At 39.6% G+C, this 19,222-nt stretch overlaps 1 long non-coding RNA gene across 1 annotated transcript in view; it reads right to left on the minus strand.

The window, feature by feature from the left end:
- Positions 1-722: 722 nt before the first annotated feature.
- Positions 723-19,222, minus strand: part of LOC122238426 — a 43,952-nt gene continuing 25,452 nt past the window's right edge. Inside the window, exon 5 of the long non-coding RNA XR_006217344.1 lies at positions 723-814. This is a non-coding gene — a long non-coding RNA (uncharacterized LOC122238426). The remainder of the gene's footprint in view (positions 815-19,222) is intronic.

Raw genomic sequence — 19,222 nt, forward strand, 5'->3', positions numbered from 1 at the left:
TGCACAGTTCTTTGGTATTAATGCGACTTTAATTAGCAAGAGCACTCATGATAGTCATGTGCTAATTGTCCACAAAACGTCTGATGGCACGCAACAGTACAAGATTTTCAGTCTACAGGCAATTTATCTGAACAATGGGCCCTGTTTTAGGATTAAGTATTCACGCCTTCACCGCAGGAGGTGGCTAATAAGCACAGCAGGAATAAATATTAATAATATTAATATTCGTAAAGAGTGTTCTTTTGTTCAACTAAAAATAGTTTGTCTTTATTATACAGCCTACTGTTAATAATAGAATTGCTCCTAATTACTTGGTAGTAAATACAGTCCAGGCCTTCTCCTAGGAGCTTTACAGTTATTAATGTATTGAAATCTCCCACAACCTTATGAGTTCGGTACAATTACCATCTCCATTTCACAGATAAAGAAATGGAGGCATGGAGACATTAAATAACTCAACTAGGTTCCCATTGCTGGTGAGTGCTAGAGATGGGATTTGTGTAGAGGGTACTGTATGGACCCTTTGGGGTCCCAGGTCAGAACCACTGTGTTATACTGTTTCTCAGGTGAAAATGAGTTGAACTACACAAGACACATTTGGCTTTCACACTCCCTCCTATTTCACATTAAGAGGCCAGATTTATTAAATATTTTCATGTCCTAACACTTTCCGTTGGAGAGCCTATGGTGTAGGAAGACAAACCCTAGACTGGGAGCCAGAAATCCTCAATTTTGATCTTCGTGTTATAGGCAGCTTGCGGGATGATTATGGGAAAGTCACGGGTTTAAGCTCAACAGGTAACAATTTCCTCTCCTGTGAATAGAGGATTACATTTTATTAGATCATATTCACGGTTCTCTCCAGATCCAATATTCTAGGAATTCTAAGAATAAAATGTAGTCCCAGGGAATAATTAAATGTAGGAATATAATGGTACACAGAGGCATAGTTAGTCAATTTGCTAGGTATTCCTTTAGCTATCATATAAACAATAACATGAAATAATTCTTGATTATTAAGGCAGAATGGAAGTATTTGCTATCACACACGTGAACAACATGCATAGAAATACATTAAAGACGAAGGTACATTTGCTCAATATAGTAAAGGCCAGAGCTGACGAACTATACTAATTTCCCATTGTTGCTGCAACAAATTATCACAAAAATAGTGGCTTGAAACGAAACAGATTGATTATCTCATAGCTCTGGAGGTTAGAAAACAAAAATGTGTTTCATGGGGCTAACATCAAAGTTTCAAAGGGCTGCATTCCTTCTGGAGGTTCTAGGGGAGAATCCATTTCTTTGACTTTTCCAGCTCTTAGAGGCTGCCCACATTCCTTGGCTGATGGGTCCCTTCATTCATTTTCAAAGCCAACAGTAGCAAGTTCATTTCTCACATCACATCACTCTGACCTCTTTCCTTTCCTCTTCCACATATAAGGACCCTTGTGATTAGATGGACCCCCACCGAGATAATCCAGGCTACCCTCTCCTTCTGGAGAGGGAGATTTTACTCACATCTATGTAAGCAACATATTAACAGGATTTGGGGGTTAGGACATGGGCATGCGAGGGGGGAGTCATTTTGTGCCTACTATACAGGATATTTTTGGGTTCTCCAGGAAGGCTTATATTTCATATACTTAAGAACAAAACAGTGTTCACAGTGAAGAGGAAAATACTCAATTCTGGAATATTGTCATCTTAATGAGGTTGTCACATTTAGAAAAGGAAGTGCAAATGTCTTACTGAACATTTTCTAGAGTTGAAATTGCTTTGAGCACAGAAGACTATCAGAGCCCAAAAAGACTACGGGGGTCATCCAGCGAAGTCAACCGTCCTTATTTAACATACGCAGAAACTAAGGCCCAGTGGGGCCAGTGAGTTGCCAGTGATGATACAAATGAGCCTCCGGCCTCCCGGCTTCGTTCTCAGGTGTAGGCCTCTTCTGTCACATCTTGAGGCTGTCTCTCATTTTTTTCACCCTACCAGTAACTATTTAGCTAAATGTCCTTTGGCATATCATGCAACTCAGACACTCTTTCACAGCTACTACTAATGATTAGAATAGCCCTCTGACTCTTCCTTTTTCTTTAGGGAAGTATGTGGAGAAGCACAGTACTGCAGGGAAAAAAAAAAAAAAAAAAAAGCCATGGTCTTTTGATTGCCATGTGACGATAAAGAGTAGGAGGAAAACTATGCTGTGGTAAGGAAAGCAGCTAAACCACAGACGAGGGGCTCACGGAAGAAACATTTTGTAAATACCTTTTCTCCCCCTTAAAATGCGTCCGATGCGATGCCTTACTTATCATGAGGAGACTGAATTCCATATGGGCCGTGTATGAAGCAAAAACTATATTAAACACACAAAAAATGTCAGGATCACAACAAACTTAGCTGACTCCTTAAAGTATGCCATCATTTTTCTCGGCCAAATGCTTGTTTTGAAAAGGAAAATCGTAACTTCTGCATGGCATAGAGCAGAAAGAGGGCAGTGCCCGCCCTAAACACAGGCAGCATGAATGGCATGGTCAACCTTCCCACCCTTTTCTTAAAAAGTAGAAAATTTTAGCTTCTCCTTGGAGAAGGGCAGCAAAGCCCTTCTGAAATACTGCTGTTAGAAACCCTACCATTAGGAAATTATACCGACAGATTAAAGGTTAAAGAGTATATGATGACTTCAGTAGATGCCAAGAAAACACTGCTGAAATACAAAATCCATCCCAGTTTTTTTTTCTTTTCATCGTAACAAGCTAGTAATAGAAATTTTCTGAAATAAATTTGTTACGGAGGACCTACTAGAATTCTATCTAGTGCAGAAGTCATAATGGTGAAACCCCTGTTCCCAGATTCTAATTAGCTTTCTAATGCTTCACTCATAATATGAATAAATAGTCAAGGATCCTTAGACATTTGGTTAAAACCTCTAACAAGAGAGGCGCCTGCATGGCTCAGGCGGTTAAGCAGCGGGCTCTTGGTTTCGGCTCAGGTCATGATCTTACAGTTCATGCGTTTGAGCCCCAGGTCAGGCTTTGAGCTCTGACAGTGCAGAGTCTCTGTAGGATTCTCTCTTCCTCTTTCTCTGCCCCTCCCCCACTCTCACTCTTAAAATAAATAAACATTAAAAAATAAAAAAAACTCTAACAAGCTCATAGGTGGAAAAAACAGCACAGCATAGGGGGAAAATGAAGGAAGCAGAAAAGCAAATAAAAATTTTTTTTTAAAAACAAAAACTACAGGGGCTCTTAGGTGGCTTAGTTGGTTAAGTGTCTGAGTTTGGGTCAGGTCATGATCTCCCAGTTCATGAGTTTGAGCCCTACATCGGGCTGTCTTCTGTCAGCACAGAGCCCCTTTTGGATCCTCTGTCCCCCTCTGTATGCCCCTCTCCTGCTCACTCTCTCTCCTCTCAAAAATAAACATTAAAAAAAAAAACAAAAAACTATAGACAGGAAGGAAGGGTGGGAAGAGGGAGGGAGATAGAAAAGAAAGGAAAAAAAAGAAAGAAAAATACATTCAGAAAAGAGCTCTGGAAATTTAAAAATAACATGGAAAAACAAAACAAAGCAAAAACAAGAGAAAGGTTGGAAGATAAAGTTGAGAACATCTCCAGGAAAGTAGAATGAAAAGATAAAGGCCTTGAAAATAGTGGAGAAAAGATAAGATAATTAGAGGATCAATGCAGGAGATCAATAGCTGAATAACAGAAATTCTGAAAAGAAAGCTCAGCTAAATTGGCAGACAGGACATTATTAAAGAAATAATATAAGAAATTTCCAGAACTAATAAGCATAGATTTCTGGACTCAATTTCAAGGCCCAAAGGCACCCAAGGCACATCACTGTGAAACTGCACAGCACTTGGAACAAAGAGAAGATTCTGTAAGTTTCCAGAAGGTTACATAAAAATAGCATTGAATTTTGGGGCACCTACGTGGTTCAGTTGATTAAGCGTCTGACTTCAGCTCAGGTCACGATCTCATGGTTTGTGAGTTCAAGGCCTGCATCAGGCTCTGTACTGACAGCTCAGAGCCCTGGATCCTGCTTCAGTTCTATGTCTCCCCTTCTCTCTCTGTTCTCCCCCCCAAACCCCTGCTCAAGCTCTGTCTCTCTCTCTCTCTCTCTCAAAAATAAACATTAAAAAAATTAAAAATAAAAAAAATTACTAAAAAATAGCATCGAATTTCAAATAATAGCACTTTTAGTGAAAAATTAAAGAATTAACGTCTTCTAATTTTTGAGGGAAAAATATTTTGTTTTCAAGCTTATTTATTTATTTTGAGAGGAAGAAGCAGCAGAGACAGGGCAGATAAAGAGGGGGACAGAGGATCAGAAGCAGGCTCTGTGCTGACAGAGAAAGCCTGATGTGGGGCTCAAACTCACAAACCTTGAGATCATGACCTGAGACAAAGTTGGACACTTAGCCAACTGAGCCACCCAGGTGCACTGGGAAAGATATTCTTTCTTTTTCTTTTCTTTCTTTCTTTCTTTTGTGTTTTTTTTTTTAATGTTTATTTATTTTTGAGAGAGGGAGAGTGAGAGAGCACATGCATGTGAGAGAGAGAGAGAGAGAGAGAGAGAGAGAAAGAGACAGTGCAAGGAGGGGAGGGGCAGTGAGAGAGGGAGAGATCATGACTTGAGCCGAAGTCAGATGCTTAATGAACTGAGTCACCCAGGTACCTGCCACCCCCCCGCCCCAGGAGTATAGTATAGTTTGTATCTTAGTGGTGAACAAAATTTTTAACCATGTCAATATTAACAAAAAACGCGTAATATAACAAATAGGAGTAAGTGGGACTAAAGAAGTCTGTGTTGGGATAATATAAGAGAGTTCAAACCTTATCTTTTAAAACATAAAATAAATAGGAAATAAAATAAATGGGAAAATAAAAAATAGAAGTGCAAGAACAATATTAAAAATATAAAGTAAATATTATTAGAAATAACTTAAAAATTGGAAAATATTTACCACAGTGGAGTGATTTTTTATCTGTGACATTTCTGGATTAATTTCAATCGATTGCTATTTCCCACCCACCCCCATCTTGAGCTGCATTTTCTTGCTTATTTGAATGCTTGTTAATTTTTTACTGGATGTCAGATGTTATGAATTTTATTTTGTGGGGTCCTGGATGTTTTTGTATTCTTATGAATATCCTTGATTCTGCTCTGGGACATGGTTAAGGCACTTGGAAACCGTCTGACTCCTTTTAAGTTCTCTTTTAGAGGTGGGACTGAACGTCTAGACTAATCATCCAACCAAGTACCCCTTGTGAGGATTCTACCTGATATTGATACCTTGTGTCAATATCAAGGAGGTCTTTCCACTCTGGGTGGTAGGGATACAAACCATTTTCATCCTGTGTGAAGTTTGGGGACTGTCTGTTTGATCTTTTTGTGAAGGCCTTTTCCTGACTTTAAATAGTTTCTTTGCACACCTGTGCTGATCCTTAGCCAGCAGCAGATTCTCAAATTCTCTGCAGAATTCTAGAGTTCTTTTCAGCTCTCTCTCTCTCTCTCTCTTTTTTTTTTTTAGAAAGAGACAGAACGAGCGCACACACAAGCCGGTGATTGGCAGAGGGAGAGGGGAGAGAGACTCTTTTTTTTTTTCAATATATGAAGTTTATTGTCAAATTGGTTTCCATACAACACCCACTGCTCATCCCAACAGGTGCCCTCCTCAATACCCATCACCCACCCTCCCCTTCCTCCCACCCCCCATCAACCCTCAGTTTGTTCTCGGTTTTTAAGACTCTCTTATGCTTTGGCTCTCTCCCACTCTAACCTCCTTTTTTTTTTTTTTCCTTCCCCTCCCCCATGGGTTTCTGTTAAGCTTCTCGGGATCCACATAAGAGTGAAACCATATGGTATCTGTCTTTCTCTGTATGGCTTATTTCACTTAGCATCACACTCTCCAGTTCCATCCACGTTGCTACAAAGGGCCATATTTCATTCTTTCTCATTGCCAAGTAGTACTCCATTGTATATATAAACCACAATTTCTTTATCCATTCATCAGTTGATGGACATTTAGGCTCTTTCCGTAATTTGGCTATTGTTGAGAGTGCTGCTATAAACATTGGGGTACAAGTGCCCCTATGCATCAGTACTCCTGTATCCCTTGGGTAAATTCCTAGCAGTGCTATTGCTGGGTCATAGGGTAGGGGGAGAGAGACTCTTAAAAGGGCTCTATGCTGAGCATGCAGGGCTCAGTCCCCCAACCCTGGGATCATGACCTGAAGGGAAATCAAGAGTCCAACCCTTAACTGACTGAGCCCCCCAGGCGCCCCTCAGCTCTTTCATCTGCGTTGCTCTGCCTTGAGAATTCAGCAGTCCTGGTACCTTTGAATCTTGAGCTCAGTATCCTGGATTCAAGGAGCCCGCCAAGCTGTTCAGGTTTTCCCCCACTGTACTTCAGCCTGGAATTCTCCCCAGGTAGCAAACAGGCATTTATAGGGCTCTCCTCATTTATTTTCCTTCCTCTAGGGCCACAGTTCTGCACTGCCTGTTGTCTAAAGTCTGAAAATCACTGTCTTATATACAAAATCAGTAGGCAAAATCAACTGAATTTCTAAGCTCCAGAAGCAAAATGTTAAAAATCTAGTTTTTAAAAAACATACCATTACAACATGGATCAATCATACAAACATAATGTTGAATAAAAGAAACACGACAGAGAATGCATAAAGATTCCGTTCATAAGAAGTCCAAAAACAGACAAAAGTAAACTACATTATTTAAGATGGCATATCTAGGTGTTAAAACTAAAAAAAGAAAAATAAAGTAAATTTGTGATTATTTAAAAAGTCAGGACAGTAGTTACTTCTGGAAGGGACTGGGGGTTGCAACTTGGAATATTTGCTACAAGGCTAAAAATACCCTATTGGTTGACCTGAGTACTGTTAACATGGGTGTTCACTTTAAAATCATTTGTTAAACTGGGCCACCTGGGTCGCTCAGTAGGTTAAGCATCCAACCCTTGGTTTTGGTTCAGGTCATGATCTCAAGGTTTGTGAGTTCGAGCCCCAAGTTGGGCTCTGTGCTGACAGTGCAGAGCCTGCTTGGGATTCTCTCTTTCCTTCTCTCTCTGGTCCTCTCCCGCTTGTATTCTCTCTCTCTCTCTCTCTCTCAAAATAAATAAATCAACTTAAAAAAATTATTAAAATTATTTGTTAAACTCCAAATACAGGTGTATTTTCTATATATATTAAACTTCATGATTAAGAGAGTAAAGAATATATTATTTGTAATAATAAGAAAAATATAAGATCCATATGTTATCTAACAAATAAAGTATAATACCTTCATGGAGAGAATTATATAAGGCATTAAAGAAAATCCTAAAAAACAAAAACCTTCAATGATACACCACATAATCTATAGGGAAATTTAATATTCTAGAGATGACAATTCTCATTAAATTAGCTTGTAGATACAAAGCAAACCCAAACAAAATCCTAACAAGGATTTTTGTGGAATTGACAAATTTATTCTAAATTCATATGGAGCTGCAAATGGCCACAAATTGTCAAGATACTCTTGAAAGAAGTAAAGTGTTGGAAACTTTGGAAATATGGTAATCAGGGTGGTGTGGTCCTAATACAAGAACAGATAAATACATTGATGGAACAAAACACAGAGTCTGGAAACAAACCCATGAGTATATAGAAAGTTAATCTGTGACAGAGCTGGGATAGGAGTAGCTCAAAGAAGAAAAAAAAGGGGGCTACTCCAAATATAATGCAGGGATGATTCAACTATATGTGGAATAAAACAGAATTGAATTTCTTTTTCAAATGAGTCTCAAAAATCAGTTGCAAGTTGATTAAATACTTATAACCTAAAAGTTTTTAAAATTTTGAAAGATAAAACTATAAAACTTTCAGGTGTACACACCATGGAAATACATCTTTATTACTTTGAGTTAGGGAGGACATAACAGTGTATAAACTATAAAGGAAAGGACTGATATATTTGTCTATATTTTAGAAATATTACCTATCAAAAGGTGCACAGAGGATACAAATATGTTAATAGAAGAGAACAGCGCTGGAGGCACATGCATACAATCATCCGATTTATAACAAAGATGTCACCGCAATGCAGCGAAAAATGTTTCAACAATTTGTTGAAATTGTCGGGCCAACTGGGTATCCATATAGGAAGAAAAATAGGAAGCCTGACGTCCTCACACTATACTACCAAAAAAATTTCAAAATTGGGCATCGGGCTGGCTCAGTCGGTAGAGCATGAGACTCTTGATCTCGGGATTGTGAGTTCGAGCCCCACAACAGGCATGGTGTCTACGACTTAAATTTTTTTTTCAGAACGTACTATAGACCAAAACATGAAAGCTGACACAGCCAGACTTCTAGATTGAGAACATATAACCTTGGCATAGGCAAAGATTTCTTAAAGATGAATGTTTAACGTAATGTTAAACATTATTATAAAAGTAATAAATTGGATATCATTAAAATTAAGCACATCTGTTTATCCAAACACAATACGAAGAGACTGAAAAGGCAAGTCATAAACTGAAAGAAGATAGTTGTGTTACATGTGTCTAACCACGGACTCGAATCCATAGTTTACAAAGAAATACAGATCAAAATCAGAAAAACTGACAATCGAAAAAAAAAGAAAAGAGCAAAAGAAAATAAAAGAAATTTACGAATGACGATTTAGCCTATGAAAAGTTGTTCAACATCGTTAGTTGTCAGGCGAATGCACATTAAAGAGAAAACGAGACAGTTTGGCAAACATGCAATACATCAATGCCCAGAAATTCCACTCCTGGGTATAAACCCAAGGAAACTGAGGACTGTTGTTCATCAAAAGACAAGTACAGGAATGTTTACAGCAAGAATATTTAATTGCTTGACACATGAACCCACGTGCACATCAACTGTAGAATGAAAACCTGCAAAATGGCTGCACCGTGGAATACTACACAGCAATAAAAAAGAAGAGCATTTTTACACACATCTCTCAAATACAATGTTGGGTCAAAGAACCCAAGTAAAAATAGTAGATGTTATTCCATTCTTTAAGAGTTAACACCAAATAAAATTAAACCAGCATGGTAAAAGTAGAGTACTGTGAGTTTGTGCAGTTCAGGAGCTTCAAATAGAAGGGAGGCATAAGGGATTCTATTGCAGTCCTGGACATAGCTTATATCCTGATGTAGGTCATGGCTACCTGGGTATACACAGAGACAGTAGCTCTGTACACGTAAGACCATTCACTTTGCCGAATACAAGTGAAACCTCCACGATAAAATATACATGCGTTGTAAGTTTACCGGAGAAAATATATTTGCAAAGCATAATTTGCAAAGGAGTAGCATCCAAATATATGAACATTTTCTGTATATTTGAAGAAGAATATTAACAATCCAATAGAAAAAAGAGGCATAAGTGAAAATAAAACAGAAATGTATGAAAACAATATTAGAAGGTGTTCAAAGATGTCCAATCCTGTCAGTTATCATGGCAATGCAAACCAAAATTGCAAGATACCGTTGCCAAACACCAGAAAGGCAAAATTTTTAAGTTTGTTGATATCGGGGGGTGGGAGGCCGGGCAAAATGAATGAAGGGGAGTGAAAGGTATAGGCTGCCAGTTATGGAATGAGTAAGCAACAGGGAATCAAAGGCAGTGCGAAGAATACAGTCAACGATGGTGTAGTAGCGATGTAACAATGTAACAGCAAAGAGAGTAACTACACTTGTGGTGAACATACCAGAATGTACAAACGTGTTAGCTCACTAAATTGCACACCTGAAACGAATGCAACATTGTGTGTCAACTATACTCCAATAAAAAAAGAAAAATGAAGTTCATCAGTACCAAGTGTTGGCGAGGACGGTAGAACGATCAGAACATAAATTCTGATTGTTGGTGGCACTGATGATCCCCATCTACATCAAGTTGCAAAAACAGACAAAACTAAGCTATATAGTGACTGGAATAAATACACAGATGTATGTGTTATTTTTCACAAACGTTTTCATTGAGCTTCTATATCATATTTATATTAAGAAAAAATTGATAATATTTGGTTTAGCTTCAGAGCCTAAGTGATCCTTTAAATATCTTGAAAAAAAAAAAACACTTTAGCCTTTTAAGTAATTTCTACACTCAACAGGGGCACAAGCCCACAGCCCTGAGATCAGGAGTTATATGTTCCACCAACTGAGCCAGCCAGGTCAGGTGCCCCTTAAATATCTTCTAATTCTAGTAAATCAAAGGGTTCATTAAAAGTCTTTCTACCTAGCTCTAATATTCTAGTTAGCTGTGCTTTCATAAATTGGAAGACTGAAAAGTTTTATATAGAAGCTGGACTAATAGGCACTCTTTTTCTTTTTGTAATATGGTACCTGGAAAAACATCATTTTGCACCCCTGCCTTTTTTCAAAGTATGTGAACACAATGTTCAAGGACATTGAAACAATTTACTTTACAAGTTCTACCAGACAGGGAGCTAGAAGGCAGGGAGAAAGAAAAAGATAAGATTTGATTCCCAAGGACCTCCTAATGTATGAAAAGTCTGTTGGAAAATTAGTATCTTTACAAAGTAAATACTTTAGTAATCATTCTATTCTGTTGGTGTTGCATAAGCCTAAAACAGATTTAAAGTGAGGAAGAAATGGAACTGACCAGCTGAAGCTGTACTGTGCTTTCAGAGTGTCATTCTCTTTAGACATTGCACGTTTATTTATTTTATGTTTATTTTTGAGACAGAAAGAGACAGAGCGTGAGCGGGGGGAGGGGCACAGAGAGAGGGAGACACAGAACCTGAAGCAGGCTCCAGCCTCTGAGCTGTCGGCACAGAGCCCGACGCGGGGCTTGAACTCACAATCCATGAGAACATGATCTGAACTGAAGTCAGACGCTTAACCGACTGAGCCACTCAGGCGTCCCTGGACATTGCACGTTTAGAAGACAAACTCCAAGTAAATAAAATTCAGTGTCACAAAAATGTACTTTTCTATTAGTAGTTATGGAGACATTACCAAAAACTCCTTCCACAGAACCTCTGGAATAATGAAATATCTCTGACTTGTCCATATTAACCATTGGACTAAGAAAACATGCCACAGTTATTCATAACTATTACAAGGACACTTTGGTGCATATATTGTAATTTTCTTTTGGTTAAAGGTATGATATGGTATGTAGGGACCTTATAGAAATTGTCCATTTCTTCAGGATTATCTTTGTCATTTCATGAAATATTATTATTTATCCTTGGCATAATTAAATTACCCCAATAACCCTTAATTAGATATGTGAGTATTACTACCTTTTCTCCTCATTCTATCCCCTTATCCTCTAGATTCAAAACACAGCCCAACTTGCAAACTGGATATGTGTATTAATTTCACTTATAGGTTCTATCTGAAATTCATCTCTTAAACATTTACTTGCTATGCTGTTTCAGTGAATCAGGAGACACAAAAATCTTGTGTTAAAGCAAAACAAAACAAAAAAACCTCCTTCAGCATAACTCTTTATCTGTAATACCTCACAAACCTGAAACTGAAATTCACGTTGCTTTTTAAAATTGCTTTTCCCTTTTTTTTTCATTTCTGTGGCGATAAGGAGAAGAAAGTGGTGGTTAGTAAATATTTGTGAAAGCAAAGTGAGCTTACTGACAACCTGACTTCCTGGTTCAAGGCCAGTCCAGCCACGGGGCTGTCCCAGCCACCCACAAGGCCAGGTAGAGTGGCACAATCCCTGCAGCAGTTACCTGAGGCTCTCAACAGCAGGGCCCAAACTGTTCTCTATTACTCTTGCCCCATTTACAATGGAAGGCTTCTTGGTTAAATCACTGTCATTTTTCCGGTCAACTGTTGTGCCCTTTTGTTCAGCCATTTTGACATTATAGTGACCTTTAAAACTGAAAGTCCTTTGTAAACAAAAATGGAATTGGGGAGAAGCAGCAGTGTCCTTACTTTCTCTTACAGCTGTAAGAGAAAGAGAGAGCTACTTGCGAGACCCTCCCACCACATACAGTTGAATGGTACATTTGCTAAATAGAAAGCAAAAGGCTTTAATCTCCTTGAAAACATCTACCGAAGTGTGCGCCACCTGTATGCTCTATTGCTAAAGCCTTAATTTCAGTGTTTGTTCTGAAATAAATGGGGCATTTCAGCTATAAATCCATGTCAAATAAAATATAATAAAATCAAACTAAAAGGAAAATCAAAGTAAAAGCAAAGTTATTAAGCATATTTTCTGGAATGCTAATATGTCCTAGTATAATTTAGACTTCCCCCCCTCTTGGAAATTTTAAATTGTAACATTTCCAAATAGACACCATAGGGGTAAGAAAGTGGGACTGAACGAGTAGATGTGTCAAAAGAAGAAAAAAAACAAAAAATCGATGGACTCTGTAACCCACTTTTAGTGTTTATTATAGAGTAGACATCTAGTTCACACCTACAAGTGTAAGTAAACAAAATGATGGAGTTTATAAAATAGTAAGAACAGTATGATTCGATTTCATTATTTTTAAATCTACACATCTAAAAAAAATCTATACATACATTTGAGGAAAATACAGATATTTTCAGTTATGAGGTTGTGTATGTTTTGTCTTTTTTTTACTTTTCAAAAAATATATATATATACATAAGATGTATATGGTTTTATAATATGTATACTTAACTTATAATATGCATACTTAACAGATACACTATATATTCTATGTATGCATATTTTACATGTGCATATATATTATATATTTTATATATAACTTTTCTTTTTATATATACTATTATTCCTAACGCTAAAAATGATTTCTAATTTAAAAATAAATTACACTATTTCATCGTGACTCAAGTGGTTGCTAAATTAAACTTTGAAAAGTTTGACAATTTATTTCATTCATTCATTTATTCAAACATTTATAGCAAATTTTGAGCATTCACCATATGTCAGGCCCTCTTATAGGGACCAAGGACACAGCATAAGACATAGGATATATGGCAGTGCCCTGTTCTTTTCTCAGGCAACCAAGAGTCAAGTCCCAAACCCACAGAAGTCAGCTGTTTCCCAACACTCTCTAGATGATTTCAACAAATATTTATTGAGCAACTTCTACGTGCAGAATATTGTGTTCAGTCTTCAGAGGATGAAAACAAAAGACACTGGGGTGAGACATAGCTTCAGACAGTGAAGACCAGTGAAACGTTGAATGTGTGTGAGTAAGTAGTGTTCACCGTGTGAAGACACATTCTAAGCTCTTTGTGAACTGACTCATTCAGTCTTTACAACAGCTTTATCAAGTAAGGTCATATTATCATCTCCATATTAAAGATGAAGATATTGAGGCTCAGGTAGTTTAAGTGTCTTGTACAACAGGAATGAGATGGCAAATGGCAGAGCTAGAATTTGAACCCAGGACATCTGGCCCCTAGCACCCAAGCTCTAAGCCACTGCTCCATATAGACGTGGATTTGGCAAATAAAAGGAAAGAGTGCATTCCAGAACAGGGGAAAAGACGTTGAGCACCTTTGGGAGTAGACACGTGGGAGGGATACGACTAACAATGGCCAAGGCTTTATAGAAAAAGTATATGTAGCCTACAATGAGGAAACTTAAGTAATGGGAGTCTGGGAGCTTTGCCCTAAAAGTTACATGTGGATACATTAAAGGTAAAGCTAAACATGAGGAAAATCTGATAAAAGAATTTGAAGCCAAGTGGGTTGCAAACACACCAGAAAGTAAAGAAATTTTTGTTCTGAAATATTTTGTAGTGATCAAAGTTGAGAAACTTCACGTAGGGAGACCCAGTGAAGTTATAGGCATGGGATAACTAAGAATGAGAGGGTCCGTCACGGCCACAAGAATGCCAGGTTCTGGGACTGGCCAGGCGAGAACATGGGGCAGCGTTTTGAGTAGGGCGGTCAACAGTAGGACCTAAGGGAAGAGAATTTTCTATAGAAAATGACTTTTGTGACCAATCTATCAGGCAGTTATTGTTGCAGCAGACCCACCACAAGTCTGACAGAGATGGGACCAGAGTGATGGACAGATACCTGGTTGGTGCTGTGGTCATCAGACCAGGATGAAGACATTATCTGATGGAGAAAGAACAAAATGCCATGTGGATTCCACAGTGGACAAGGAAGGGAGACATCTCCAAAAGCGGAGACAGAAGTCAAGAAGGGAAAAATAAATGAAAACAAGAGGAAAAAAAAAAAGTCAATGCAAGACAGCCCAGATCAGAAAAAAGATTTTAAAGAGTTAAAAAAAAATCAATATTTAATATTTTCACACATCTTCCATAATATTTGAAATATGTGCTTTCAGAACTTTACTGTGATCTTAAACTACATAAGTTGCCCATGTTAAAAATGAGAAAAAGTTGAATTCTGAAGGGCACTGACTTTTTTTTTTTTTTTTTTTTAGAAAACAACTATGATTGCAGTTATATTAATCACACACAAAGAAGCATGACAGTAACTTAACTTTCTTGGAGATTTCTGAAGTCAGATATACAAATCACATATTAATGTTGCTGCTTTTTAGAATCAATGCTGATCTCTTCCTGTAGCCGAGCCCTGCAGTTCAAAGGTATATAACGTTAAGATCTGAGCTCACTGCTGCTCTGTAGAGATACGGCGTCACAGAATTGTCCCAATGCTTAACAGGCTCAGGTTCTCATTTGCTGAGCAGATCATGCTCCCTGCACAAATGGCTTCTGCAGAACTGACTGTCACTGGGGAGGAAACAACTATTGAAAAGCATCCCCTGTCCTGCTTGGGAACACAAAGAGCCATCACATTCGAGATAAATAAAGGAGAATCCTTTTGCAATGCAGAGAATCAGAGTCCCGCATCAGAAAACTGGTTACTTCTTATGAACCATTTTTACTTCTTTAAAGCCTTACCCAGTAGGAGAAGGCAACAGGGAAGAAATTCTTTCAAACACACCAACTTCTGTTATATCTCATAGACAAAGAATCTGTAGTCTTTTTCAACCTTTAGGGTTCCCACCAACACACACAAAAGGTATCAAATTTTTACTTGTGCCAAAGACTGATCTTTTTCTCCAGCTGTTTACTTACCGCTCATCCACGAACCAATTACTAAGTGTTTCTAGAAGAAGAGTAACATGTGGTGACCCACCCCTGGCACGGAGATTCGTTTCATAAGACGCCCATGGCCAAGCGGACATGAACTGCCCCTTGAACATCTCCCAGACAGACGCCATGACCCATTCACTCCTGACGGACCATATTCTTCATAGCCTCTATTCTAGAGCACATGGGATGTCTGCTAAATTGTTATTTGTTCCAAAGCATGCTTTTGCTGTGACAGATGCCCCCAACTCCTTCTCCCCGCTGAGCTCACGGAATCACAGCTGTGTTGTACCACAAGTACAGTGTTGTCAAATCTTTGCTTTGTTTAATTATTCAAGTTGGTTCTACCACAGAATTAAGCTGCCTGGGGGACATTATGGGATTTCAGCGTGAACAACACGCATGAGCAGAGAGATGCCAACCCCCGCCAAGGGTCTGCACCAACCCCGTTTCCCACTCACAGTGGCAACCGAAAGCTTGCCCCCTAATAACCAGAAGCAGAGCTAGGTGGAAGGGTTTAATCAGAAGCTGGTTTGCCTCCATGCTGTAACTTAGTCCTTCAGGCCGGGAGCCCCGCGTACACGTTCAAGGCCAGCCTACAAGTTCAGCCTACAAGTGGTTACCACCTCAAAACTCAGGTTCTGGCCAATTTATGAACCCTAGATCAAGGTTGTGGTTTCCCGAATTTAACAGAAAGGTGAAGGGCAATTTTATCCTCTGAACTTACTTTTTCTTTATTCTTCCCAGGGTATTTAAAAAGCATAGAGAAGTGTTTATCTGTGACCTAGACATGGCCTAGTAATCCAGTGGTATTATGACAAGACTAACTTAAAGTGTTTATTTCTTTCACCCCATAAAATTAAAAAAGAATAGAATATTAGGAAAGGAAAGAGGCTTTAGAGATCATCTAGTTGGAGACCCACACTTTGCAAAGAGGAAATGCAGGCTCAGAGTGGGAGAGTAACTTGAAAAGAGTCACACAGCTAAGGAGTAGCACCCCTCCTGCTGTGTCCCAATTCAGGGCTTTGCGATGATGCCACACCTCCTCCAGTCACTGCAGCAGAAACCAAAAAAAGGCCCTTTCCTACCATCCTGCCGTCCTTTCTTTCTCTGCAGCTTGGCAGGGGTGCGTGTCTTTCTCAGAAGGGAGGAGAGACTTCCCTGTGTCGTCTCCGTGCTGCATTAGTGTAAACCGTAGTTTAGGCTAGAGCGAGGAGGAAGGGGGGCAACTCGGGGAGGTCATACTTATAGGGCAGAGCGCCTCCCCATTCCTTGCAACATCCTGGTGCCTCGGTGTCTACGGGCTGAGAAATCAGGGCATAGAAAGGGACTTTTCTTGGTCAGCGTGTAACCAGGAGCGCAGCTGCGCTGGCGGCCGCACAATTCTCCAGGAGCAACCAGGCATCGGTCCAGCACCTCTGAGAACTGACTTCTTCCCTGCACCCGTGGAAAGATGCATCGCTCCAGCACTCCCAGGCTGGGAGGAGAGAAGCAGACCACAAAGCTGCAGAAGTGGAACCAAAACGTCCCGTTCGCAAGTCTCAGTGATCATTTTCAGTGGATTACTTTACAGAGCAGCATGGGGCCAACGGGAGGGGTGTGTGGTGTAAAACACACGCTCAATATTTCAATGATTGGTAGGTTTAGCTAAGTTCTATTTGTTTTTTTTTTTTTTACTTGACTTCAAGAAACATAGATTTCTGAGAATTTTAAGGGTCCTGAGAGCTCAGCGAGTACAAAATACCAATTAACTGAGGCATCCTGCCTGTAACAGGCTTAGAGCCTTTCAACATATTTTATATTTAAAACAAGTTATAAAACTGAATTTGGTAACTTGTACTAATAAAATATTTCCCAGGAGAGGGAGAAGACTAAGACTGTTACCTAAGTATTTTATGGGCTTGTGAATTCCACATTTAAGTGCTTTCGTTGTACCTTGAGCATAGACACAGGTGGCACAGGGCTGGTTATGATTCCAGGTAGCTTGCCAAAAAAAAAAAAAAAAAAAAAAAAAAGATTCACAAAATGCCTACTATGCGCCAGGCGCTTTACAAAAGGCAAAGGCAGATGGCAAAACCAAATAGGATTTTGTCCTGCCAGCTTATAACAAGAGCAAGTCGCTGGACTCTATCTGCATTAACTTCCTTACCTAGGACCCTCTTCCTAACCTCCAGTCCTGAACTTGAACAGCTGTCTCCTCTGTACCCGCCCATTCCAGTGCATTTCTCAAGCAGAAATGTCCAAACCTGAATGCATTATTTTCCTTCCAAGATGGATTTTCTGATTATTATAAATGATATCACTATTTTCCGAGTCGTCCAAACACAGGAACGTGGAGTCAGTTTTCATTCCACCCTTTTCCTCCTCCTCAACTCAGCCACACCCTCCTATTGATCCTTGCATTTGGTAATATTTAGAGTCCCTTCCTCTGCTCTGGTCGCACTGCCTCACACCTCCATACCTGGGGCAAAGGTGCTCACATGCGCTTGCACTAGTAACTAATTCTTCTCTCTCGCCCCGCTGCCTGGCTCTCTCACTACCTTGCATACCATTCCCGAGAAATCTTCCTGAGATATCTCTTTGATCTTGTCACTCACTTGCTCAAGCATTTTTGAGCAGCTAGCCTTGGCTTTCAGAAGAATTTAATTGCCTTAGCTTGACATTCGCAATGTCCCCTCCTCTAGTGGTTACTTACTGTCTATCATCTCCTCCCGGCTCCCCAAAGATATATTCTCTTCCACGTGTGCCATTTGCTAATGCTTTTTCTCTACTTGAAATGCCTTCGCTCCCCTCCACTCATTACCACCCTGGCGACTTCCAAGGGGCTGTGCCTCCTCATCAAGTCACTTTCTCCTAATTCTCTGAACAGATGTTATCTGTACCACCCATCTGCCCACATTGTATCATATACTGTCTTATACTACCGCTATTTTTCTATATCTTCTATTACATACTTATTGCGTTATCTGTAAAGTACAAAGGGATGTACAGGTTAGGGATTCGATGATAAATAAGAATTATAGTATAGGAAGAGAACATGTACACAAAGAACATTAATATTTACCATCACATAAGAACGTTAAAAAGTAGGAAACCAGAGCAAAGAAAGAGTACCTGCAAATAAAGGTCTCAAAGAACATTCATGGAGAAGGCAGCATTTGACCTAAACCCTAAAATTTGGATAGCATTTTATGATATCGTAGACATAGTGGATTCTCCAAGAACATGTGTTAATTGAATAAACAATAATGAGTTAATAAATCACAAAAATTGATACAAAGCATAAGGTAGTTTGTCAAAAATCACCTGCTAACTTAATGACAGAGATTAGAAACGTTTACGTAAATGGCTCCTGAGCAGTTCTCAATCCAGATAGACATTCCAGCATTTTTTTTTTCTTTGCTCTCCAAGCCTGCCCAGATCCTGTATCATGATCTACTTGGAGACCTGCAATATGGTTGTGTTAAGCCAGAGCTGGGCAGGATCTGAGCGTCAGCAGAGCGAAGGGCGCAGACCGGCCTTTCCAGTGCCTGTAACTGTGAGCTACTCCTGGAAGGAGCTTCTTTCCAGGGGGAAGAAAAAACTCCAGTTTTATCCTTCCTGAGAACAGGAGAATGTCTTGAAGGCAGCCTCCCAGACCTGCCATTTGTCCTGTTTGCAACAAGCTCCACGGAGCCAGTCTTTCAGTCCCCATCACGAGTGGGGAAATAAAGGTATCGAACATCAAGGAACTGCTTGAAGTCACAGAGCAAACCAGTAGCGAGCGGCGATAATAACATCGAGGGGCTGGGGTCCTCTGCCCCAAGTCCAATGGGTCATGCCACCTGCTACTTGGAGTGGCCAGAATGAGTCCCAGGGCTTTCTGTGACAGTGGAACCTTCGGACAACCCTGGTCTCTTTATGTATTAACAGACCGTATCAACCCTCCCGCCTGCCACGTACTGAGCTCCCCACTCCCACAGACACCGACATTACAGGTACCTAAAGAGCAGGCTATAAATATTAATCGAGAGAGTGAAGTTCATGCCTGAGAACGTTATGACAGCCGAAGTAACACATAGGACAGAAATTGCTTCCACGGAATAAGGAGACATCTTTTCTCTGCGTGAAGCCTCTGCCTGCAATGTAAT

This window comes from Panthera tigris, chromosome B2 (genome assembly GCF_018350195.1).
Source record: "Panthera tigris isolate Pti1 chromosome B2, P.tigris_Pti1_mat1.1, whole genome shotgun sequence".
Classification (NCBI taxonomy): Eukaryota; Metazoa; Chordata; class Mammalia; order Carnivora; family Felidae; genus Panthera; species Panthera tigris.